Raw genomic sequence first — 26,569 nt, 5'->3', positions numbered from 1 at the left:
TACTAAAGAATGTTGTTCACTCACGTTTTATGATCCCTCGGAAATCGAAAGTACGATTTGGAGCAGTTTGTTATGCTGTATTGTAACAGTTATAAACAGCACATACGAGTATACACCCTGACATTTTAGCACTAATTATTAGATACAACTATTTACTAGCCCAGTAACAATATACATTATACAGTAGTAGATTATAACTTGCTTCGCTGGTTTCAGCACACCCTGTCGCCTAGGTTGCAGCACCTGCGCCGTTCGTGCGCAGAGCTGCTGGTTTTCCGGTATTATTATACTAAGGTCACAGTCTAGTATAACGAAGCTTGACTTGTTGAGAGTACTAGGAACAATAGACTGTGCCGGTACTATTTCGCATTGTCTGTAATGAGGCGATAGTATCGATCCTAGTGGTTAGCAACTAACTATCTATGGATGCATATTCCCTACGTATTGAGCTTCGTGACTATAGACTGTGGTAAGGTATTTGACTTGTCTTCTTATTTGGGTGAAACTTAAATGATTGATGCACATCTATGTTTTCAACAATAGTTAAAGAAAATAAAGAATCAACAGGTTATAATTCACAGATAATAAAGGATCCGAATTGCTACTAAACGTAGGCCTACAGTTAATTAATATGTATGTACGATACTTGTGACAATCATTTAATTATTCTTTTGTGGCTTTCTACAGATAATCTGGAATTTAAAGGATTTAATCCTTTATATCGTTCACATAATTTTACTGGTACTGCATCTTGAGTATGTAAAATTTATAACTTGTTTTAATATCGTCTACATTAATTTTTGCAACATAATTTTTTCCATTAAGTGCCACAATTTTGGTTTAATTTTTATGTTTTAAAATTAAATACCTTGCATATCACGTTTAACTGGTTTAACGACATCCTCGCTATTCTATAACAGGACGTCAACTTCAGAAAAATTAAAGAGCAATCATAAATTATTATATTGAAACAAGTCGAAATTTTGTGATTCGATTTAATACCCGCAGTAATGATTTCTGAACGTCGCGTCGCGTCGGTATGTTGCAACTAGCCTTATATATTTATATTTATATATTTTATATTTATAAAATATAACTTGAACTGGTAATGGAAATTACGGGAAAACGGCTGAACGGATTTTAATGAATGACCTGTCATTTTTAAGCTTGGCGTCCAAAGATTTTCAGAAAAATAGTAACTTTCAGTGAAGCGTTAGTTTCCCTACATAATTTTCCTATTTTCCAAAATTCATCTTTCGTCAGTTTTGAGAACTAATTACATTTAAACGATTTCAGAATAAATCAAAACACATACTACAATATACAATAGGCTATTACTCGAAGACAATGACCTGTAGGATTGCTGACATACCGGTATTTAGAGTTCAAATTCAATTGGTTATTATAAACTTAAAAACTTACTAAAAATAATTTACAGGTCTGATTCTGTGGTGTGTAATTTTCTGAGTACAGCTGTATATTGGATATAAAAATCTAGAAAACTTGAGGTGGTTTGATGACATTATTACCATTAGAAAGCCACCGGCGTGGCTCAGTCGGTTAAGGCGCTTGCCTGCCGTCTGAATTTGCGTTCGGGCGCGGGTTCGATCCCCGCTTGGGCTGATTACCTGGTTGGGTTTTTTCCGAGGTTTTCCCCAACCGTAATGTGAATGCAAGGTAATCTATAGCGAATCCTCGGCCTCATGTCGCCAAATATCATCTCGCTATCACCAATCTCATCGACGCTAAATAACCTAGAAGTTGATACAGCGTCGTTAAATAACCAACTAAAATAAACCATTAGAAATGAAATATTCTTGTAGTTAATGCCATGATGTGACTATTTTTCATTAATTACATAATTATTAATGCTATATTGATGATATGAAAGTGAAACGTTTTGAAGTTATATAAATATATGTAGAGAATATCTTAAATTAAATCTTCATTTCTATAATTTACTAAGTGGCGGCTGTTTTATATATATATATATATATATATATATATATATATATATATATATATATATATATATACTACAAAACTTGCGTAAGATAATATTGTTATTAAAAATCAAATATTTATTTAGTTATTAATCAAGTGGGGTTGGGTATTTTCCATATACTTAATGGCGGTGTGGTGTAGATACGTATATGCGTCATTCTCTTCAGTATTGGCTCGAGAGTATTACTTACTGATAAAATAAGAGGCCTACAAACTTTTGTAGTTTCCCGATCATTTCAACAAGATCCCTTAGCAGGATAAAATGATTTTACTCTCTACATTTCAAGCTCTCTATGCAGAGCTATACCAAGATGCTATGTCTATTATTCGAAAGCATAGCAAACCTGACTTTTTTTTTAACTCTCACCTACAATTCGCAATGACCTGAGATAGCTATTGCTTTACTCCACATGAAAAACCCACTGATCGTCCTGACACTGTTACTTGCGTTTTCGCGTTGAAACTCAAAAACTGAAGGTTCAAGAAAAAGTATTTGGTATAAAGAAAACCATTCAGGGGGAGTATGTTTAATTATTATGGAAGCAAATAACTTTCCAAATGTCTGGTATTTTTCATTGAAAACAATCTGAAAAATTTTTATATGAACGTCTAATGAACTTAGTTTGCAGCATTCGCTGCACAAGCCACTAGTGAAGAGATTTAATTGCGCAGAAAAGCAACAAGACCCAATTGTATAGTTACGCTTATTTTCAATTGATGTAGATGAACAAAGTTGCGATTGAGAAAGGCAATTAAAATTGTGTCATGAACGCTAATATGATTAAATTTGTCAGAACTGAGGAAAAGAAAATATCTAAACAGTATGGCTACGCATATTTGTAAACGTTAGATTCCTTCCTCTGTTAAATTTAAAGTTATATATACTTGCTATGCTGTTCTATGTAATTCATACTAGTCAAAATGTAACACATATTTCATTCATTCATAGTGTTCTGCCCAAGGGCAGGTATTTCACTGCAAACCCAGCGTTCTTCAGTATTTCCTATTTTCTGCGTACCTCTTAGAATCCGCCATATATTTTAATGTCGTCTATCATCTGATTTCTTCTGCCCCGAACTTTTCTCTCGTTCACCATTCCTTCCAGTGCATCCTTCAGTAGACAGTTTCTTCTCAGCCAGTCCCCCAACCAGTTCATTTTAACAATTAATATATTATAAAAAAATATTCATTGATATGCATTCGGAGCACATATGTCATTTTCTCTGTTGTTTCTGTGGATAGAGTGTCACAATAATAATATATAGGTATTTTTGAAAATGTCATCATTGGTATTGAAATAATAAATCGTCGACGGTGGTCTGCTGATGTTTCAGTTCATACTTAGGACCTTTGTGGATGTATTGCATATACGTGAGAATTTATTTATCGCGCAGAAAGCGTTTTGAATATATTTATAAATAACATAATTTGTTATAGTATTTATTAGCGGTTGAATTAACCTGCCAGATTTAAAAAAAGGAAAGGAATTAGTGAATAAAATTCGCCCTACTCCTTTCGAATTTCTGAAGAAAAAAAAAAGGCCATATCATATTTTCTATTTCTCTTTTCATTTTCTTAATTGTTTGAATGTTTTTGAATATCAATGCAACAAAATACAGTTCTTAAATCTTTAACGACATGTATAATTTACAATTCACTTTTTATACACAGAAATATTTTAATAAGATAATAACAACACTTTCAGAATCGCCATAGTCATCATCTCGAATTAAAGTTAGGATGATTGTCTATTTAAATTTTAAGGGCTTTTTTTAACACTAAGACAATTTGAAATGTATTCTTATTACAGATAAAACAAATTTTATATAATAATAAACAACGGTACAGTTAGGGAAATAAAATGTCAGTCCACACCTGTGAAGTAACAGTTAGTGCGTCTGGCCGCGAAACCAGGTGGCTCGAGTTCGAATCCCGGTCGGGATAAGTTACCTGGTTGAGGTTTTTCCGGGGTTTTCCCTCAACCCGTTATGAACAAATGCTGGGTAACTATTGGTGCTGAATCCTTGGACTCATTTCCCTGACATTATCACCTTCACTTCATTCAGACGCTAAATAACCTGAGATGTTGATACAGCGTCGTAAAATAACCCACTAAAAAAAAAAGAATTATAATAAAATGTGTACAGAATCTTGCTAGCAGTCCTCCTAAATGTAGGCAACAAGCTTCGCAAGACTGTTCTCAAGTAGCATACATTTAGGCGCTTTTGCTTCTTCACATGCGCAATTTGTTGTATCTGGAACTTAGTAATATTAGGCGGCCCATTTTTTTTTCTGGGTCTGTAGGCTACGAGGAGAATATAATGACAAAATCGACACAAGGAAAAGCATTCTGCATAAAAAATAGCTATATAATAAAACAACGATTTTTCACAACGTTATTATTAAAAAAACAATTTCTACGTGCATGAAACATTAATAAGTGACATAAGATAACACGGATTGTATAAAATAACATAGGTAACAAAACACTTTCCCAATGAAGAGTAACGAAAGAGAATACGTATTATACAGAATACTAAAGATAGCAGGCCTACAAGACAAAAATTCTTACGATGATAATAATAATAATAATAATAATAATAATAATAATAATAATAATAATAATAATAATAAAGAACGAGTAATGTAATACAGTCTAAATAATGATACAAAACAAAATATCTTTTGACGTAGGGACAATCGTCCATTTTCCTGTTGAGACTTCATCCATAAGCACTTATTTTGTTATATACGCAAGCAAAACGAGAGACATTTTCCTGTCCATCTGTAAGATCAGTTCCAGAGAATTCATAGTTCAAAGCAAGGACGTTCAAGAATGTATGTAGGCCTATTGCGAAATGAGACGCAATAGGATTTTTTTTTCCGTTGTTTCAGAGTCGGAACATTCTATTTATTAAATGAAGTCACTAGATTTCATACTTATTGTTGTTTAGTAAACTGTTCGAAGACAGGTTGAAACTCATAAGTGACACTAATAAAGCATCACTCATGAGGCAAATAAGCCAGTAGATAATGGGGTAGGGTGGCCAGTTTCTTTCCTCCTCCATTGTATACTTCGCTGACTAATGACATATTTCACTAAGCAGATTTCATATATATACAAACAATTGTTTTTCCTCTGACACATATCATCAAGTCAGATGTACTGCCTAATAAATTGATTGATGTACTGTACATATCAGTCAGGTATTTATAAAATATTTATAGCACACGAGAGAAAACAGATTTTATGCCGTTGTAGGCTATATATTATCAATTAGGCTATCACCCACAGCTTCGCCTCGGGCGCTATGCTCTTCACTCGTGCATACAATCTAATTTTACACTCTTACAGGCCTAATTAATTAACAGTCCATCTGTCATAACCTAACAGATGACCGTATAGATCTTGAAAACAATTTTTAAAATATGCATATATGAAATAGAGAAAATTCAATGCAATAGGTAAGAATCATAGTACAATATGCAATCATTGTAGATACAAAATGCAATTTAGAAAGTTTAAAAATTAAACATTATATAAATGATTATGTAAAATGCCAATGGATTTCTTTAAGATATTTAAACAAATATTTGTAATATCTTGGGATATCATATCATATTGTTTTAAAATGTCAGTAGTATATTTATACGCCGATCCGCGGGCACAAAAAACCAAACTCCTTGCCTCCCATGGTAATCAATTGCATAAATCTCTCACTGAAGTGAGGAACACATGGGCGGCAATGACTTGTTATGTATTATATTGTACTGTATATTCAGCCGTAGTTTCGTTGGAGGTAATACTAAAAAAGTATGTAATCCATTGAGAACAAAAAAAAAAAAATGTAGTGAATTTCGATCTGAAAGTTTTCATGGATCTCCTCATACGGATAGTACTAGACCATTAGTGAAAGGTTAACTTTATGTAAATATTAAATTTATTACCATTATGAACTCAATCAGCAATGAAACAGCAAACCACTTTGAAATAATATAAATTAGGACACAGTCTTTCTACCATGAAACGACGCATGCATTAAACGATATTGTAGAACTTTCCCCCAGATACACAAATTGCTCATGTTTCTAAGATTTAGTCGTCCTGTACTTCTATAAGCACGATCGGTTTGAGGAGCCTCCAGAAACAAGCCACTTGTGCTTTCCAAGATTTGGTGGTCTTCTATTTCAGCAAGGTAAATCTGTTTGTGGCGGCTCCAAAAACAAAGTGCTTCTTCCTAAGATTTGGTCGTGCTTTCTGAGATTTGATTGGTTTTTGACGGCTCCAAAAGAAATTACTCGTGCTTTCTAAGATCTTGTCTTCCTCTAGTTCTACAACGTAGATCTCTTTCTGGTGACTGCAAAAACAAATTTTTGAGCTTTCTAAGATTTGGTCGTGCTTTCTAAGGTTTGATCGTCCTCTGCTTCTGTAAGCACGATCGGTTTGAGGAGCCTCCAGAAACAAGCCACTTGTGCTTTCCAAGATTTTGTGGTCTTCCATTTCAGCAAGATATCTGTTTGTGGCGGCTCCAAAAACAAAATGCTTCCTAAGATTTGGTCGTGCTTTCTGAGATTTGATCATCCTTTACGTCTATAAGGCCGACCGGTTTTTGACGGCTCCAAAAACAAATTACTCTTGCTTCCTAAAATCTGGTCGTTCTCTACTTCCACAACGTAGATCTCTTTGTGGCGATTCCAAAAACAAATTGCTTGTGCCTTCAAAGATTTGGTCGTGCTTTCTTTCCTCCAGATACACAAATTGCACATGTTTCTAAGATTTAGTTGTTCTGTGCTTCTATAAACACGATCGGTTTGAGGCGCCTCCAGAAACAAGCCACTTGTGCTTTCCAAGATTTTGTGGTCTTCTATTTCAACACAGCAGATCTGTTTGTGGCAGATTCAAAAACATAGTGCTTCCTAATTTTTAGTTGTGCTTTCTGAGATTTGATTGTACTCTACTTCTACAAGGCCGATCGGTTTTTGACGGCTCCAAAACAAATTACTCCTACTTTCTAGGATCTGGTCGTCCTCTACTTCTACAATGTAGATTTCTTTGTGGTGACATCAAGAACAAATTGCTTGTGCTTTCTAAGATTTTGTCGTGCTTTCTAAAGTTTGACCGTCCTCTGCTTCTAAAAGGGCGATCGGTTTTTGAAGGCTCCAAAAACAAATTGCTCGTACTTTATAAGGTCTGGTCTTTCTCTAATTCTGTAAGGCCGATCGGTTTTGACGACTCCAGAAACAAACTCCTCGACCTTTCTAAAATGTGTTCCTTCTCTACGTCAGCTAATTTCAGGCTTAATTGAGGCTAAACGTTAAGAAATTTCGTTTTAATTTTTTGTATTTAAAATGCTGTTTGATTATTTGTATCATTTTATAATTTATTTAAGCCCCACTTCAAGGAGGTCACTGCTTATAATTGATCACAAAATAACATCTTGAGAAATTCCCTACAGATATAACGAAATTATTTTAAAAGTATCTTATTTGTATATTTCAGAACTAGTAATGTCTTCACTCGCACATTTATACATAATCATTGATATCTTAGAATGATATTAATTAGTACCTACTAAAATATTTGGAAACAACTACGAAAATAATAAATTCCAGTAGCTGTCTTGCTAAGAAAGAGAAGAAATGCGAGGTGTAAAAATAAATATCCGTAACAGTAATCTCATTTGTAGCATAGATTTGATATTGCAACACTTTATTAGAGGAGTACTGTAAAAACGAGGACTGGAATCTGAAACAAGTCGGAGAGCTTCTCGTTGCTGCTGGAGCGTGCAACTTGCACTTCTCGGAAACGGGACCGCATGATGCGTCGCGTGACGCAGTAAGTTAACACCTCCTCGCTGCACGCGCTACTCCACCAGCACGTGTGTAGTTACTCTCGCGACTTAGAAGCGACTTGCAAACCTGTTGGAGCGCCGCTCCGCTCCGCTTCCAAGAGCGAGCTCGCTGCCGGATACTAGTATACCTACATGTTACCTTAGACCAGTGGTTCCCAATTACTTCAGAGTTGTGGACCCCCTTTTCATTTTAAGGCAAGCTAGAGACCCCACACCTTTAAATTTAGGTATCTGCGTAGAAGTAGTAGTTGAGATGTAGGTAGCAATATTAACACAATTAAATTGAACATAGGTCTACAGTGTATACCTGAATCTAGATGTTATGGGAAAAATGACATCTCTTTTTGTTTCGGACAATTCTTTCCAATATTTGCTACTTTTAGCCTTAAATCAGGTTCAACATCGAGGCGATTTCTATGTTTGTTTTTCAGGAAACAAACTATTAACATGTTTGTTCACAAAGATATGTGCTACACAATGGAATTAAGTGTTTCAATGCATTTTCACTTATTTTCTTATACTTGGAAAATACCTTCTCCAAAAACTGACCAAGTGTACAGTAGTGGCAAAAAAAAAAAAACCGGACCGACCCTTGTAGTTGATTTCAGAGCCTTGTTCACTCCAGAGCACGATAGACTGGTAACTAAGACTTTCGTGGTTCGAATCCTGCCTGGGAAGGAAACTTTTTTTTGTTCCTTATTCAAATTTATTCCCAATACTTTTCGATTGCAGTAATATTTTACTACTTAATTAATTTATTATTCCCAGAACATGAATTTTACCAGCAATCGAAAAGTATTGGGAACAAATTTGAATAAGGAACAAAAAAAGTTTCCTTCCCTGGCAGGATTCGAACCACGAAAGTCTTAGTTACCAGTCTATCGTGCTCTGGAGTGAACAAGGCTCTGAAATCAGCTACAAGGGTCAGTTTGGTTTTTTTTGCCACTACTGTACATTGTTTGAAAAATATTTTAAATGAGTCATACTTAGTAACATCAATAAGTTCATCTTGCCCCCGTCTCAGACAAAGTTTTTAATTGTACCACACTATACTCGAAAGGATTTCTTATCCATGAGTTTTCAGAATCTGATGAAGGGATGTAATCTCTGAAGCTATTCGCTAAACCATTCATATGCTCAACGATGACATGTTGAACTTCTTGTGGCAATTCATCAGTGGATTTCATAAACGACTTCAATGTTGGGGAAGTGTTGAGACTACCACCTTCAGCTTGGCTGGCCCACAGTCGTATTTTTTTATAAATTCCTCAACACTGCCGCCAACGTCAAAAATATTCATACCGCTACCTTGAGCACTCACATTGTGTGTTTTCAAGTATGCAAAAGTATATGCTAAGTAGGCTGCCATAGACAACCAAGAGAAGTTATTCAACTGATCACATGGATATTTAGTATCACTCAGAAATAGTCGTACTTCATCATTTTTGCATACAGAGAAAACAATTTTGCAGCGATTCGTTGCAAAATTGAGTGTGTTATAAATTACGAGTTGTAAATGATGTCAGGGACCCCCACAGAAACACTGTCTTATACCAACTCTTTCTTCGTAAGCACGAAAAGTACCGTGCTATAATCTCTTATTGATTGGTTGATTGGTTGATTGATTGATTGATTGATTGATTGATTGATTGATTGATTGATTGACACATTCATTGATTGACATATTCATTGGTTGATTAACTTATTCATTCATTTACTTACTGATTGAATGGCTAATTGACTGACTGATGACTGATTGATTTACTGATTGACTGACTGATTGGTTGACTGACTGGTTGATTTACTGATTGGTTGATTGTCCGACTGACTCACTCACTGATTGATTGACTAACTGATTGACTGACTTTGATGCCTTCTTATTCATACCAGTCGACTGTGCTAAGGAACGTTGTGCATACAGAGTGTATCCCTTTCTTTAGTTTTAAAGTCAAGAAATCAAGTTCCCCAACAAAATAGAGGATGGGCTGAATATTTTGGACGGCCGCACAATCGAAAATCTGTTGTATGGGGTTTTTTAAAAAGTAAGAGGACATTTTAATTTTTCATACTTTCGTCATCTTACGATTTTAAAAATTCTGGTACTGGCTTATTATATAAGAAATGGGATTTTTTGCACCACATGACGAGTTTGTTTGTTTCTGATTGTTCTGGTGCTTCTGTTGTCAGTATACTCTTTCCTGTAACTTGACTTGTCAGATCACTATATATTTACTCAGTAAATTATTGGTTCTGGGGCTGTCTGAAGAAAAAATGTTGAGCAAACCTACGATAATTGATAAGTTGTGTTCTGGTACTGGCTTATTATATAAGAAATGGGATTTTTTGCACCACATGACGAGTTTGTTTGTTTCTGATTGTTCTGGTGCTTCTGTTGTCAGTATACTCTTTCCTGTAACTTGACTTGTCAGATCACTATATATTTACTCAGTAAATTATTGGTTCTGGAGCTGTCTGAAGAAAAAATGTTGAGCAAACCTACGATAATTGATAAGTTGTGTTCGTCTCCTCTCACAAAATCTTATCTTCATCAGGATCTCTATTTTCTCATTTTCTGTTAAGAACTTCTTGTTCTTTATTTCATCAGTGCAGCTGTTTTCGTACTATAGGAACTAACAAAATGTATCAATTTACCATAGTAACCATAACCGTAATTCTTCTTTATTAAATAAATGAAGCATTACATGAAAAGGTGCTCCATTAGATTATATTTAAAAACTATAACATATCGTTAAAAAATGTTTTCGATAATGTCATAACTCACACAGAAATAATCACAAAAATATTTTGCTTCCTAAAAATGTTCCTTTCTAAATACAAGATTTGGCGTGTCTGACAAAATCCCCTCATTCAATTTTAACTGAAATTATGCCTTAATATTGAAAAAATTTGTTTATCTTGAATCTGTATTTGAAAGTTGAAGTAGCAGGTTTCTCCGTATACACGGGAAGGTAGAGCTACCGTTCTTTCTTGTTATCATTTACATCGTTCACTTCAAGTACGGGAGAGTTTGTTCCCATTCTTCTGGACTCATGAGGATTATGAAGCATTACCAGACAGTCATACTAGCAGTACTCTAATTTTGCAGAGGGCTACTTCTCCAGACAGCACATGACAAACACACATGATGGACTCTAGATTCCATAGAAGGGAAATAAATCTCAATTTTTCCTCTCATAAATAAATAGAGACGAACCCGTTAGATATATAGATTAATATGCTACCAACGAGATATACAGCGACAAATAGTCAAATTTCAAATTATGGTAGTGGTAGTAGTAGTGGTAGTGGTAGTTGCTGGTGGTTATTGCTATAGTAGTTGTGTTTGTTTTGTGTGTAGTTGTGTTTGTTGATGTATATAGTTACGTTTGTAGTTTTTTGTAGTTGTTTCGTTTGTTGTTTTTTGTAGTTGTTGCGTTTGTTGTTTTTGTACTTGTTGCGTTTGTTGTTTTTGTACTTGTTACGTTTGTTGTTTTTTGTTTTTCGTAGTTGTTGCGTTTTTTGTTTCTTGAAGTTGTTGCGTTTGTTGTTTTTTGTAGTTGTTGCTTGTGCAGTTGTTGCGTTTGTTGTTTTTGTACTTGTTACGTTTGTTGTTTTTTGTTTCTCGTAGTTGTTGCGTTTTTTGTTTTTTGTAGTTGTTCCATTTGTTGTTTTTTGTTTTTTGTAGTTGTTTGCGTCTGTTGCTTTGTTTTCTGTAGTTGTTGCCTTTGTTGTTTTTTGTTTTCTGTAGTTGTTGCCTTTGTTGTTTTTTGTTTTCTGTAGTTGTTGCGTTTGTTTTTTGTTTTTTATAGTTGTTGCGTTTGTTGTTTTCTTGCTTTTTGTAGTTATTGCGTTTGTTGTATTTTGTCAGACGCTAAATAACCTAGATGTTCATACAGCGTCGTAAAATAACCCAATAAAAAAAATGTATTTTGTTTTTTGTAGTTGTTGCGTTTGTTTTTTTTTTTTTGTTTTTGTAGTTGTTGCGTTTGTTGTTGGTTTGTTTTTTTGTAATTGTTGCGTTTGTTGGTTTTTGTTTTTGTAGTTGTTGCGTTTGTTTGTTGTTTTTTGTTTTTTGTTTTTTGTAGTTGTTGCGTTTGTTTGTTGTTTTTTTTGTTTTTTTGTAGTTGTTGCGTTCGTTGTTGTTTGTAATATTGTTGTGTTTGCCCTTGTTTGTAGTTATGTTTGTTGTTGTTGCTGTGTTTGTTGTAGCAGCAGGATTAGCAGCAGCAGTAGCAGTAGTAGGAATAGAAGGTGTAATAAAATTAGTGGCCCTTAGTAGCAGCAATTTATAGTAGTTTTAGTAGGAGGAGTAGTAATAGTAGAGGATGGATTAGGCCCTAATAGTACAGTTTATAAACTAACTATATCTTTATGCTGAAATGATTGTAATAAATTTAGTCTTAACATTCATTCAATTTACATTGAGAGGCGCAGAATTTTATTAGTTACATTCATAATTATTGTGTACATTTGCTATCTAGTTTTAAACAGCTGTCATCTTTATGGCTTTACTGATATGAATGAATGAATGCACGAGCTTTAGAAAATACATTTTTGTCTGATATTATACAGCCATGCTGCGAGCTAAAGAAGCCGTGAAATTTAACAATTCGCGCAATTTCTCATTACCTTGTAAGTGTATTTTGTCCTTTCAATGTGAACGAGTGATAAAACTTGACTTTAAGCTGTTTTATAAAGACCTAGATATGACGGCTCTTGATAGAGAAACCGGATAACAAGGCTTAGAAACACAGTTCTACAAAGCAAATGCTGAACGTAATCTTTATTCAATGTCCCTTGGAATACTACTGAATAATAGTTCAGCGATAATGCAGCAACGGTTAAATAAGAAAGTTTTGGAAAACAAAAATTAGTCGAAAATCTCACCTACAATCGCTTTTCGGCAATAGAATTTCAAGGAACTGCCAGAAATTATTAAATAAATATTAAATTAATTAGGAATCGAATGTCTGTGAATCCGTTGAACTGTCGTAGAAGACTGTTCCCCTTCATGTATGTAAGCTTTTCACTTTATCTTATTCTTTTTTTCGTTATTAGCGGAATTCTTTTTGGCTCGCAACCTATAGGAAAAGTACATTTATTCGCAAAGTTACTTTCAAAGTAATACAAGAGAATATTCAGAGAATTAGACTGGATAATGATCTGGAAAAAAAATTATAAAAAACTAATTTCTTCTAAGCCTAATACACTGAACTAGAACTGAAAATTTGGAATTAACATAAACGGAAGGAGTTAACAAACCTGATTCGCTGATACTGTTTGCAAAAACGTCCAAGGAGATAGAAAAAATGCTAAATGACCTCTGAATTCTTAATAAATACGTCGGTCTCGCTGTGAATCCCAATAAAACTAAGATTATGTCTAACGTCAAAAATATCTATCATTGTCAAGAACACAGCTATGGAATATAGTACATATTTAGACCAACCAATAATTATGTAAGAAAGTTCAGACGAGATCAACAGAAGAATAATAGTAGTATGGAACAAATTTTTAATAGCACCCCTTTTTCAGAAAAAAATGTTACCTTTTGCAAGTTCTTAATTATTAGTATTATAAATTCATGTAGGGTAAAGTTACCTAATTCCGTGATACCCCTAACCCCGTGACACTTTTTAAAAATTGAATGTCAGTCAAAATTTTGCCGTTCGACCATAGTGCCAAACATCTTTCTTGAAAGAGTGCATTTTTCGCCTACTTTTGAGACATCGGTGAACTTCCTAGCAAGACACACAATTTCATGACATTCAGTGAAAAAACCTATCACGAAATTAGGGATATCACGGAATTAGGGAACTTTACCCTACTTCCTAAGATACCTTATCTGTAAATTGACGTTGTTACTTAAGAAAATACGCGTGTTTTGACAAAACTATTTTTAATTGGTTATTTTACGACGCTTATCAACAGCTATGGTTATCTAGCGTTTGAATGAGATGAAGATGATAGGTAATAAATGTGAAATGAGGCTAGGGTATAGCGTAGAAAGTTACCCAGCATTTGCTCTTAATGGGTTGAGGGAAAATTCCAAAAAATACCTCAACGAGGTAACTTGTCCCAACCAGGATTTGAACCCAGGCCCGCTCGTTTCACGATCAGGCATGCTAACCGTTACTCCACAGCAGTGGACGGGTCCAATATTATCCCGGAACTTTTGCGCAGTTATTTCCTCTTTATCTCGTATAAACGTATCATAGGAAAGGAAGAAATTGGGAAAATGTGTCATGATTTCTACAGATACTCTTTTTTATGCATATGAGTGATATCCCTTGATCCATTGGATCAAGTCCAAGAGTAATAATTGTTCATATGTGATCGTCGGATGTGTTGTCATATTCATGCTCACGTCACTGTGACAATACAATTGAAGGGTTCAGAGCCATAGTGGGCCAAGCGCCATTTATTAAAAACTGAGAAAGCAAGGGTTAAATTTAAGTGAATACCATAGTTTAATGAAGAGTGACATATCATTTAGTTTTAATGTATATACTTTGTATTACTTGCTATATGTTTCCATTGAATTATGGTAATAACTTCATTTTATCCCTTGTTTTCTACGGTTTTAGTAAATGGCGCTTGGCCCACTATGGTTCTGTACCCTTCAATTTTACTCGTCTGTCTCATTTTATGGAGGACATAGAGTGAAGATACGGTGTGAATGATAGCAAAGATGCAGAGTATTGCGAGAAGACCTGCATTCCAAATCATGAAAAACTGTGTACTTGAATACACAGTCTTTTTAATTTTACATTATAAAAATATTATGATGCCACAAAACATAGATTTCAATATTGACAGAGTGCAATCTATTAAAAAACCTTGAATCTACACACATTTCGATGAACACACGTCTATTAGAGATGAACCAAACTAACTGCCTCTCTCGCTCGCTGTATTCGTTGCATTTGTCTTTCGAGTCTCGTCTCCTCAATCTCATGCGCTTCGAGTCTCGCTCATCATTCTCGAAATAGCATTTGGTCGGCGTCGAAAGATTTCTTAACTTTGAATAATATATAAAATTGAAATAAATAACATTATAAATGTTTAAATGAGACTAAAAGAAAACAAAACAGAATAGTATCTTAGTTATCAGAAGTTCTGGTTTTATTATATTATATGATATTACCTATGGTTATATAAATAGAAAAAAAAAACAATTCTCAAATAAATCTGCATTTCTAAGAAACATAAAACATAACGTTAATATCTTTTTACTTGAGATTGCATACTTGATCTCAAACATATGAAAAGAAAATTCCTAGTCTTTTAATAAGGGTCTAGTAATTAAATAAAGATTGGGGAACGGATTATTATACACTGAAAAGTAGAGATGATGTTTGAAATAGGCTACTTGATTGTTTATACATATATAACAGTTGTGAAAGTAGATAAAAGTTCAGTCACGTATAAACAACTGTGGCGATTCAAGGCTGATTGACGTTCGGGTCTTCGGGAGTGATCAATCTCGACGTCTCGAAACACTCATAAGCAGTCTTTACGTCAACGACGCGACGTATAGAACATTGTCGTGCGGGTTTTCGGCTTTGCGGGCGCTGTTAGTCTTGCTTTCTCGATCGTTGTTCATCTCTAACGTCTGTGTACAGAGATTACGTAAACTTATCACCAAACTTTTTCTCGAGTAAAATGAATATTTCTGTTACAAACCTGTAACGCATAAATTGTTTTAAAATCGCTTCCATTCACTCTTTCTGTAGACAAAAACAAGAGCTATCATATAATTTTCTTAACGTTAACAGTTTTTAAAATGAAATATCTTTAGGGAGGTTACGAGTCGAACGCTACGAAACAAAATTCTATAAAAGAAGGCTTTGCATGTCATTGCTACTAGATTGCATACGTTGCTGCGTTGTCGAGTAAATAAAGTGCTTGGTGTTGACTTTTTTTCAACCAATTTGCACAAACTATCGCATAAATTAGTGAGAGTGGGTCTGCTGCCAAACAATGCGACTTCTTGTAGTATTGTGGAGTGATGTAAATTGCCTCCAAGGAGGTTGTTTACCTTTTTTACAAGTACGTAAATTGCCTCCTGTTTGCTAGAGATGTACGTAAAAATAGAATACATATTTCCCTACACCGAGTATGGGCAACCGTTCCGGGATCCACTTTGATTATTAACAGTGCATATTTTATTGCAAAAAAATTATTGAAGTTATTACACTCACTGGTTTCGATCATGTAACTTAACAATATTCGGAGACGGTAAATTGCCTCTCCTAGTCAAATTACGTAAATTGCCTCCTGTTTACAGTAGCTGCGGTACGTTGTCTCCTCTTTGCCTGAGAGAGAATGTGTTTCCCGTTTGTAAATACGCCACTATAATCAACATTTTCCTCATCATTTGCAGACTTAGAAATGTCAGTAATATAGGCTTACTTGCATAATTCACAGAAATTACTGGTATGGTTAAAAATGTGGTTCAATATGATTAAAATATTGGTGAGCTTAAGTTAGAAAAATATCACAATAACATCCAAACGAGAGCATAAATGTTTCACACAATTACAGAGATCCTGTGAATGTTTATGCATTGAAAGAGCACTCGGGTAGATTTTCAGCAGTAATGAAAGCGCACAGAAACCTATCAATGAGAAGCGCACAACACTTCAGGTAATCGATCCTTGGGAGGCCTGCAATGTATACATTTTCGTAGAGCGTACGTTTCAGATTTTCCTAAGCGACGCTGTCAGTTGGTCAAAAATATGTCCGTTTGTGAAAACGGTAATTTATAAGGGTAACGATTGTATCCTGTGCTCCAATAATTGCAAATACAGAAAATTCTGTGTGTTAGCTAATGGTGATATTTCATGGAGGTGTACTTCAAGAAAGTGTAAAGCTTCCATCCATACAGACGTATAGGGTAAAGGTTGGTAATATTGTGATAGTTTTTTTTGAGAATTCATTACAATTTTACTGAGCGAGAGGAAGATCGGTTTTTTGCGTCAACGTATTAAGGGAATGTTCGTGGACAAGTTGCTGCACAAAACCGGTCCTTCTCTCGCTCAGTAAAATTATGATCGGCCTAAATTCTCAAAAAGAACTATCACAATATTACTCGTATTACAATATTATCAACCTTTACCCTATAAGTACCGGTACTGTGTTATATGAAATTAATAGGCCTAAATAATTGTGAGGAAATTGCGAATGTGTTATTATTCAGAAATAAGTTGTTCGGAACGTCTGTAAAATGAAAACTTGTGAAGAGTTTGGACTCAGGCTGCTTAAACTAATCAGAACCGCTCTCAGTAATGCAGAATTCAAATATGACACACAGCCATGCTAATGATATGATAGGCTATTTATCGCAAACAGATGAATAAGTGTCCTAAAAATCCTATTTCATTGCAAGACATCTGAAACAACTAGAAGAGTTCGATATTGCAGCAATGTTTGACGACCCTACTGCTACTCCTATATTTTACCCCTAAGGGGAACTAAAATTTTACGTTCTTGTATGTGTGGTTAGCAGTAGACAGTCCTATGTTTAAAAGTGGGAAGGAATGTTGTGAAGTTTTCGTGCTTTCCGCGGTGCATTTACGAAGTATTTCCAGCGTTATTTTGTTGCGCTTTTAATAGAAAAAATACAATAGCCGATGCGCTTTCAATGTTCTCTGCCTATGAATCCCCCTGTCACTTTTCTATCTATGTCTTTATTGCTAAATTGAATGGATTGGAAAGAGAGAAAACTGTTCAGTAATCCTTATATGAAACAAGTCAAAGTGAGGATAGGAGAAGAAATGTCAGAAAGAAGTGAAATACCCTGCCCTGTTCAACATCTACTTGGAGGATTTAGTAAAGAACATGGGAGGAGTGATTAGTAAGAGGAAGAAGAATAAAGTGCATAAGATTTGCTGATGATTTGGCGTTGTTAGCAGAAGAGGACATGATACTAAAGGATATGCTACTGGAGCTAAATGATAGCTGTGAGCAGTATGGAATGAAGATAAATGTAAATAAGACGAAGAGCATAGTCATAGGAAGAAAAATACAGAAGATAATCTTAAGAATTCTAAATGAGACAGTAGATCAAGTGCACAGCTTCAGATACTTGGGATGTACTATAAGCAGTAACATGAACTGCTGCCAGGAAGTCAAAAGGAGAATAGCAATGGTCAAGGAAGAAAAAGGAGCATCTTCTGCGGACCTCAGGAAAAAAGAACTAAAGAACAGACTGGTGAAGTGTTTTGTATGGAGTGTGGCATTTTATGGAACAGAAACATGGATATTACGACAAAGTGAAGAGAAGCGAATAGAAGCATTTGAAATGTGGATATGGAGAAAAATGTAACGTGTGAAGTGGACAGACAGAATAAGGAATGAAGCTGTGTTGGAAAAAGTGGGAGAAGAAAGAATGATGTTGAAACTGATCAGGAAGAGGAAAAGGAATTGGTTGGGTCACTGGCTGAGAAGAAACTGCCTACTGAAGGACGCACTGGAAGGAATAGTGAACGGGAGAAGAGTTCGGGGCAGAAGAAGATATCAGATGATAGACGACATTGAGATATATGGATCATATGAGGAGACAAAGAGGAAGGCAGAAAATAGGAAAGATTTAGAGAAAGATCTGCCCTCGGGCAGAATAATGAATGAATGAATGAATGAGATACTGCTGTGATATTACAAATACACAATCATTGTCATTTGTTTTCCAAAATGCTGTGAAGCCTCAGCCTTCTGAATCGTCCCATTTACTCCATGTTAAGAAATAAACAAACGAATTAAGCACTACTCAAACATATGATAGTGCACGGCCACTAGTCCGAAGCGGACGCTCATGTCAAACGGCGCTGCTGTCGCACTTTATTACAATAAAATTCTAGGTGGTATTAGCGGGTGCATTGTGCGTAGTTCCGCGTGAAGGGGGTGCACCATTGTAATCCTCGACGACGTAGGGTCCCCCTCACATCCCTCAGAATTCTTGATGCTGAGTTTCCGGTGAAGATAACAAGCTTAATTTTAATGAGTATTCTGTTTATAAAAATTGCGGCGTTTGAGGGCAAATCTCCATTCATGAGTAAGCTAGTGATGTACAATTTTATTTTATTGCGAATAAGTCGCTTGTGTTTCTACATAAGATTATAACATTAATTTAAGTAGTAGTCGCTACACTTATTGTATTTTTGTGCTACAGTGTATTAGAGGTTTCATTTAAATATTATTAAATGTTTTATTACGAATACATACTTAACGATTTACATAATGGAAATTGATTTCAAAACCCTTGCCTACAAAACGAATGAATTTTATTTCTGCCCTTGTGCTTACCGCGTTCTCTCACTTCTGGTTCGACGTATGCTTTAAAGCAGGAGCGGGGCAAATGAACGCTCCGTGGGGCAGTGGAAAGCGGCTCTTGCTCACGAAATACTACTGCCAACTCTCTAGTTGGGCAGAGCTGGATTGCAAATCACAGATATCTCTAGCACATATAAATGTAATAGAAATTATATTCATTATCTCAACAATTAATATACTTTAATGGGATCGAAATAAACATATTTCAAATAATTAGAACATTTGTGTTTGAGAAAATAAACTTACACAATCGGTACATATAGCGTTTATTAAGAGTACACAATTATGTAGTACTAATATTATTCTGAATATGTATGCATACATTATTTATTTTTATATAACTACTATCAGATTTTCTTTCCTAGTAACAAAAGATAGTCCACACCTGTGGAGTAACGGTTAGCGCGTCTGGGCGCGAAACCAGGTGGTCCGGGTTCGATTCCCGGTCGGGGCAAGTTACCTGGTTGAGGTTTTTTCCGGGGTTTTCCCTCAACCTAATATCAGCAAATGCTGGATCCCGGACTCATTTCACCGGTATTATCACCTTCATCTCATTCAGACGCTAAATAACCTAAGATGTTGATAAAGCGTCGTAAAATTACCTACTTAAACTAATATTATAATGATGTTCAACTACCTGTGTGCATACATTAACTTGTTCATTTTTATATAACTATCAGATTTTTTCCCCTAGTAACAAAAAATAATCCATCACTGTACAGCAAAATACAAAACACTAAGAATAGTTAATATACAGAGCGTTCGCTTACATAATGTAGATCGACTGAGCGGCGAGCGACCGACACGAGTTCTATACAACACGCGGCAAACCGTCTACCGCACACTCGGCAGTCCAGCTCAGTCTCTCTGTAGGAATGGTTGTGTTGACGTTAGATTGAGTGTTATTCTTCTCATTATGTTAGTAAAGGATTTAGATTTAGGAGTGATCTTTTGCTGCTGTTGCTATGCGGAACGGAAACATTAGGAAATTTGCTTGCAAATCGTCTTTTTACCTGTTTGCAATCACTATTTTATCAGACAAATACCATAAAAATCCTTTGCTCTAATGTAAATTTCTGTGGTTCCATGTGAGCAAGGGAATCTAAACACTTCACTAACACAATCAGAAGAATAACACACAATCTAACGTCAGCACAACCATTCATACAGAGAGACTGAACTGGACTGTCGAACATGTGGGAGACGATTTTCCGCATGTTGCATGGTCTTCGTGTTGGTCGCACGCCGCTTAGTTGATTTACATTATGTAAGCGAACACTCTATCTTATAAATATCCGTGGTATTTGGTATTGTGTTATTTAACGACGGTTTTCAACAACCGGGCACTGTAGTGTTAAAAATTTGGGTGACAGTTAAATGTTAATTTTGTCGAGAGACACTCATCGTACCTCAAGGGTTATTTTACATGTCGCAAATCGCATATTTCCACCACGAGCTGTTCAATATTTTTATTTTCCATTTTTCTCTTCTACATAAGGTGACAACGCTAAAAATTAATTCCATTCATCTTTGTTTCTCTTTAGGGAAACATGTTCTTAATCTCTTTTGTTTCTCCTAAGAATATGCAGCAAATGTTATGTTACACATAATTTTCAATCTACATATTTACAATAATTAGCTAAAAAGTATTTGTAAAAATATCTCATTTTACAATTGGGTGAGATATTAATCATTATTTCCCATCAATTTTAAAGTAATGATTCTCAAAACAGTAAACATTGCTGATATAACTTCATGAAATTACTGATTGTGCACAAAACAGATCTTTTTTGTTTGAACAAGTTTGACCTATCCTAAGAATATAAACCTGATTATTTGCTACATGCTAAATATATACAAGAATCTATATACTTGTAAATATTTAAATATTTACAATAAAAACACTAAAAGAATTCCCAATTTATAGGGAAGAAATATTTATTCTCTCGTCAATTATTTTAAATCAATTATATTCAAAGTACAGCAATTAAGAAAATCTATTAAACATTTATTTTGTTGATTTCAGAGATTTTTTAAAATCTTTCATTTCAACAAATGTTCTGTTTCTGTTTTCTGTTTCGATGGATCTCGCTATGTTCATTATCAAAGTGCTGTTACACTGCAGTCAAATATATGAATCCACCTCTGACCACGTAACAGACCCAACACTGTGCTCACAGTTGCAGCTCACTAGCATCTATACTGCTCACTGCTCTGATAAATCAGAGAAATTTTTCTACAGTTGCCCGGCGCTGCTTTAAAGTTAAACTGTTGGGCTAGGTATGGTTGCATAAACATCGCTAACTGCAGTTTACATTTGATCGAAGATCAAGAAATGAACCGAGTTATATTTCCGTTGAGATTTACCTAATAATATTGACCTTAAATTATGTGAACTTGGTTTAGTATTGGTCTAAGATCACAGAAATAACATGTGACAAAAGCGCGAAATATGAAGGAAAATTGTGTTTACAGCCAATTGGTCTGCAATACATTGCTGGTATTCAAATGTTTTCTTGGTGAAATGTATAACCAAAAAGTAACTATGGAGAAACACAAGAAAATGGCAATATGTGCTCCTTTATATTTTTGTAATTAACTCAGAATAATAATTTTGTGTAAATAAACTTCTTCTTCATTTGTAATATGAAACAGTTACCGGTAAAGGAGTATGAATCACGTATTTTCGAATGTGATCAGTTCAGATAACTGGACAGTAGTCTAAGTACTACAAATTGATTATCTCGAAGACAGATTTTCTTTCACAGTTCGCTGCATTGCAGGTCATCTGTGACTTAATTGTCTCTCTGAGTTAACAGGGGTGAGGAGAATCAATAGTGAAGGAGAATAGTTAAATAATAACAGACGTATTCATGAACTTATATTTCTGAATATTTTGTAAATGCGAGCACAGAAAGATGTGAAAAATAGTTGTTACTGAGCCTTTGTTTGGCAAAAACATATGTACAATACTGGTTTAATTATTTAGTGCGTAAAATATATGAAGAATGGTTCTATTTATTTTTATCATACGTAGCTTCTACGCAGGTCAAAACTACTTCCGGTTCGTTATGTAATTAAAATTTCTATGCGTTAACTTCAGCGGCAAGAGGTAGTAACTGAGTTCAAAAGACACGTGATTTGAATTATAATTCGTAAAGAATAGTATTCACTCCCGGTAACTGAAAAATGCCGCCAAAATGGATCATATGATCGTTATAGTTAAGCTTCTTGGAACAGAATTTTCATCCTTAGGTGTATTAGAAGAATGCATCTCCAGTTAGAATTTATTTCAAAATTCTCAGTGTCTTTCAGTGGAATGGCGAATAGTGGAGTAAGACAAGTGGCCAATAAGCTTGGAATCCATATAACTGTTCCAATAAATTCCGAAACCCTTAGAAGAACGCGAGATCACTTGTATCTTTTAGTTCTTCTCTTGCCAACTTTTCTCTCTATAATTTACAGTAATGTGTTGGAAGTACAGTGAGGTGAAAATTCCACATCCACCTGCTTGAATAAGAGTCCTTTAGCCTGTTGTCTCTCGCTCTGTTGACAGGATTAACTCAAATTTATGACTTCGGTAAATATAAATTAATTAACTTTAATAAAATGTGATATTGAATGAGTATTATAGTTTCGGTATAATACTTTTAAATTAATTTAATTTAGGCTTACGTTAGAAAATTTCGCTTTCATTACATCGTCCGTTCCGACTTTGTTTATTTTACAAATAAAGGAGCTGTGACCGTATTGCTTAGCAGCTTATAGGTCTACGAAGTTTTCGTCATGGTTTTGACTCAAATACTAACCTTAAAATTTAACTGCGTGTACTACAGTATATGCTTTCTTTCCCGCAGCAAGTTCTTACGCGGGCTTTAGGTCTAGCTACATTTCCGAGAAGACTTACTGCCTAACTCCGATAAGAGAAGAAAAATAGCATTCAGCATCTATAATAATCCATAGATATTGCTGAAAATATATAACATTCTATTCATTACCGCTTTGATGAACATAAATTTTAGAAATGTGCTGCCTAAACACACACACGTAAGATCACTCTCGTAGAAATTGTGCAATACATTAGTGAGAGAGGAACTGGAGATATACAGTTTCCATTGATTTAGGAAAGACGTTTGATAAAAATGAATATTAAATATAATCCGTAAAGTACACTACTCTTCAGCATTTCATTGAATCAAATAATACAGAAACGGAAATATTAATTGAAGAGTTTCAATTACAATTTTATAGAATGATTATTCATTCATTCATTTAGTGTTTTGCCCAAGGGCAGGTCTTCCGCTGCAAACCCAGCTTTCTCCAGTCTATCCTATTTTCTGCCTTCCTCTTTGTTTCTTCATATGATCCATATATCTTAATGTCGTCTATCATCTGATATCTTCTTCTACCCCGAACTCTTCTCCCGTTCACCATTCCTTCCATTGCATCCTTCAGTAGGCAGTTTCTACTCATTCCACGTTCCATTCCTCAATCGTCTTTTCTTCTCTCTGTTGGATTGCTTCATAATGTGTCGTTCCCCAGCATGGGTGATAGTTTACGTAGAATGATTATGTGAAAGTTATTTTCATATTTCCCTTCCAAATAGACTAACGCAGGGTTGCAGAACTGGGGAAAAAAGGGGTGGATGCATGGGGAAAGCGTTCGTTCCCCCATCCACAAGGCCGGAGCTTTCAATGAAGTTTCTGTGACGTTTAGCAAATACACTGTTCTGTCTTCTCCTCTCCCCCTACCGTACAATGACGCGAGAGTTGCAGGGAAGGGATGAGTTACGTGTTCCTCTTTATGACGTGTGCTTCAATTGTAGTACAGTTTTGCATCCCTGGACTAACGGGATAAATGGGAATGGAAATAATGCTGGATACTGAGATGAAAACGAACTCAGAATTTCTATTATTAGTTACATAGGCCTATATTTAAAGGTCTAATAATTTTTCTTCGTAGGCATAAATTACTTTTTATTTCAGGTGGACAAAGGGCTAGGAAGGGTATCGTACTCATTGGAATCGTCATAACGATTATTGGAATTAGCCATTTGCAACTACCCAAAAGATCAGGACGATTTTTTCACTATTTATTCACCTGAAGAAGAACACATATCCAACTTTCGAAACATCATGAGATTTTAAAGTATTTTACCAGCAATGTAAAATATATATGTTACACCCCTTATGAATAGTTTTTAAATTCTCTTATGTGGATAAAATTGTAAGAAAATCTGAAGTTTTTCTTATTATTGATACTCAGTTATTAATTTACATCATATCACTGTATTTATTTTCCACATATGCGGTTCTAATGTGATCAGCATTCTTTACAAACGAATTGCTTCTTTCCTGGCTGAGAACTGAGAGTAGCCTAATCTTCATTTACATCCAAAAGTAAGGTTCTGTAAAAATTATCATCTCAAGCAACACTGAATTGTAACAGCAACAACGAAGTAATTTAGTACACCTTGTGAGACCATCTTAGAGACTATGACATTACGTTACATTTAAAATAATTTCATTTCGTTTGAAGTTGGATAAATTAAAGAATTCTCGGTCATGTTTGTTTTCTTTAATATAAAATGAACTCCAGAATGCGGGGTGTTAACTGTTATGTTAATCTGCTTGCAAAAAGTACAAACATTTTTACAGAAAAACTAAGTTTCGATGCGTAATTACCAACAATGTAGTTTTTATAGTAATAAAAGAAACGAACAGAAAATGCTGGATTTTTTGTGAAAAATATTTTTATACCAGAATTATTAAATAATTATTGAGATATTGATGGTTTTATTTTATTTATTTCAATAGCCAGTTGTTTCAAGAGTTTGTCTAGACAGTTATTTCTTCTTTCTGTCCATTATTAAATTATTCTTCAATAGCTTTGCTTGTTGGCTGAATATTTGCTATAGTAAATTATTTTTATGTGCATTATTTCAATTCTTTTTAGAATATGTATAGTCATGTGTTGGTAATAAATGTAACAACATTTGAATATAGTTTTTGTTTTAATTACACTCCTATCGCAATGTTGGACCGCAGTTGTTGTATCAGCAGTCCTGTGAACATGAAAAAAATAATTAAAATATAATTTTACTCCAATGTTACAAAATGCGCATAAATAAATACTTAGAGTGAAGAATATCATCAATACTAGAAAACATTTCATAGATTCAGCCACACTGCAAAGGAAATGTTGTAATCTAAAACTTGATGTCTGGTTGGTATAGTGCATCAATAAAATTTTCAAGCAATAGTTATTTACGTAACTCATGTGTAAAGTGGAACTTTTCGCACGATAGGAAAGATTTTCGTTACGTGCCGTAGGCGAGTTATGGAATTATCCGAGTGACAAAAATCCACGCCACACACAAGTTTTGTGCGTGATTCTATTTGTTTTTATGGTGACAAATATGATATAATTTAATAGAGTAGCCCATGAAGTTTGTAATAAAATTGCTTTATCACTAAGTGCGATAAAGTAACTTTATTTCACGGTATTAAAAAAAGTCTACTTTTCTTATGTAAAGCTGTTCACAAAACCCCCACATTTTTTATGGCATTAAATGAAATGATTTCATGTTAGAGTAAGAGATAGGCTAATAATAACAATGATAATAGGCTAACAAGCCTACACCTTTATAAATCACCAAAATTTAATAATAATAATAATAATAATAATAATAATAATAATAATAATAATAATAACCGCAATAAAAAATTCACATCCTAAACTATTCGCACCAGTTTACAAATATGGTGAAGCTATTGAACACACGTAGTGGCTGTAAACATGACAGCTCTACTTGTTTTCTGTTTGTCAAAGAAATATGAGAAACTAGCGTTAACCACATCCTCCTTCTTTCGAGTTATGAATGGATTCACTGAAGTTGCAACTCGTCCTTTCATGAGTTGAAGGATGCCTAATTCTTAGGGAATTATGAAACTGCAGTCTTTCTATAAATAGTCTGAATCTATTCATATTAATGTGTGTGATATCGTAATTTTATCCCGAAGTTTTAGCGCTACGAATATTCCACAGTTTCTCTGCCAGCAGAACCACGAGCTGGCGGGGCAATCACATTCACCCCAGAAGGTGGCGAGAGTGAGCGGATAAGTGACTGCCACACGCAAATAAAACTTAATACGAGAAATCGAACTCACATTACGACAAGACGGTAGCCGTAGTAACTTGAGACTCCTACAACAGTAAACGAAGAAGGTGGCCCTTTCCTTTAAATGGAGACCAATCGGATAACAGAAGGAGGGGATTGTTCCACTCCGAAGCTCTCCATAATGAATCGTAACTGCAGAAGCCGCTGTCTTGTTGGATCAAGCGAGCCCAAACTCTTGTAGCTCGTTTTTTAATACAGT

General features: G+C 34.8%; 1 protein-coding gene across 1 annotated transcript in view; it reads left to right on the top strand.

Annotated features, from left to right (window-relative positions):
* Nucleotides 1-26,569, top strand: part of sv (paired box protein shaven) — a 1,022,136-nt gene that overhangs the window by 217,195 nt on the left and 778,372 nt on the right. The gene's annotated exons all lie outside the window — the stretch shown is intronic.

Source organism: Periplaneta americana, chromosome 12, assembly GCF_040183065.1.
Source record: "Periplaneta americana isolate PAMFEO1 chromosome 12, P.americana_PAMFEO1_priV1, whole genome shotgun sequence".
Taxonomy (NCBI): domain Eukaryota; kingdom Metazoa; phylum Arthropoda; class Insecta; order Blattodea; family Blattidae; genus Periplaneta; species Periplaneta americana.
This window is presented reverse-complemented; position numbering and strand designations above follow the sequence as displayed.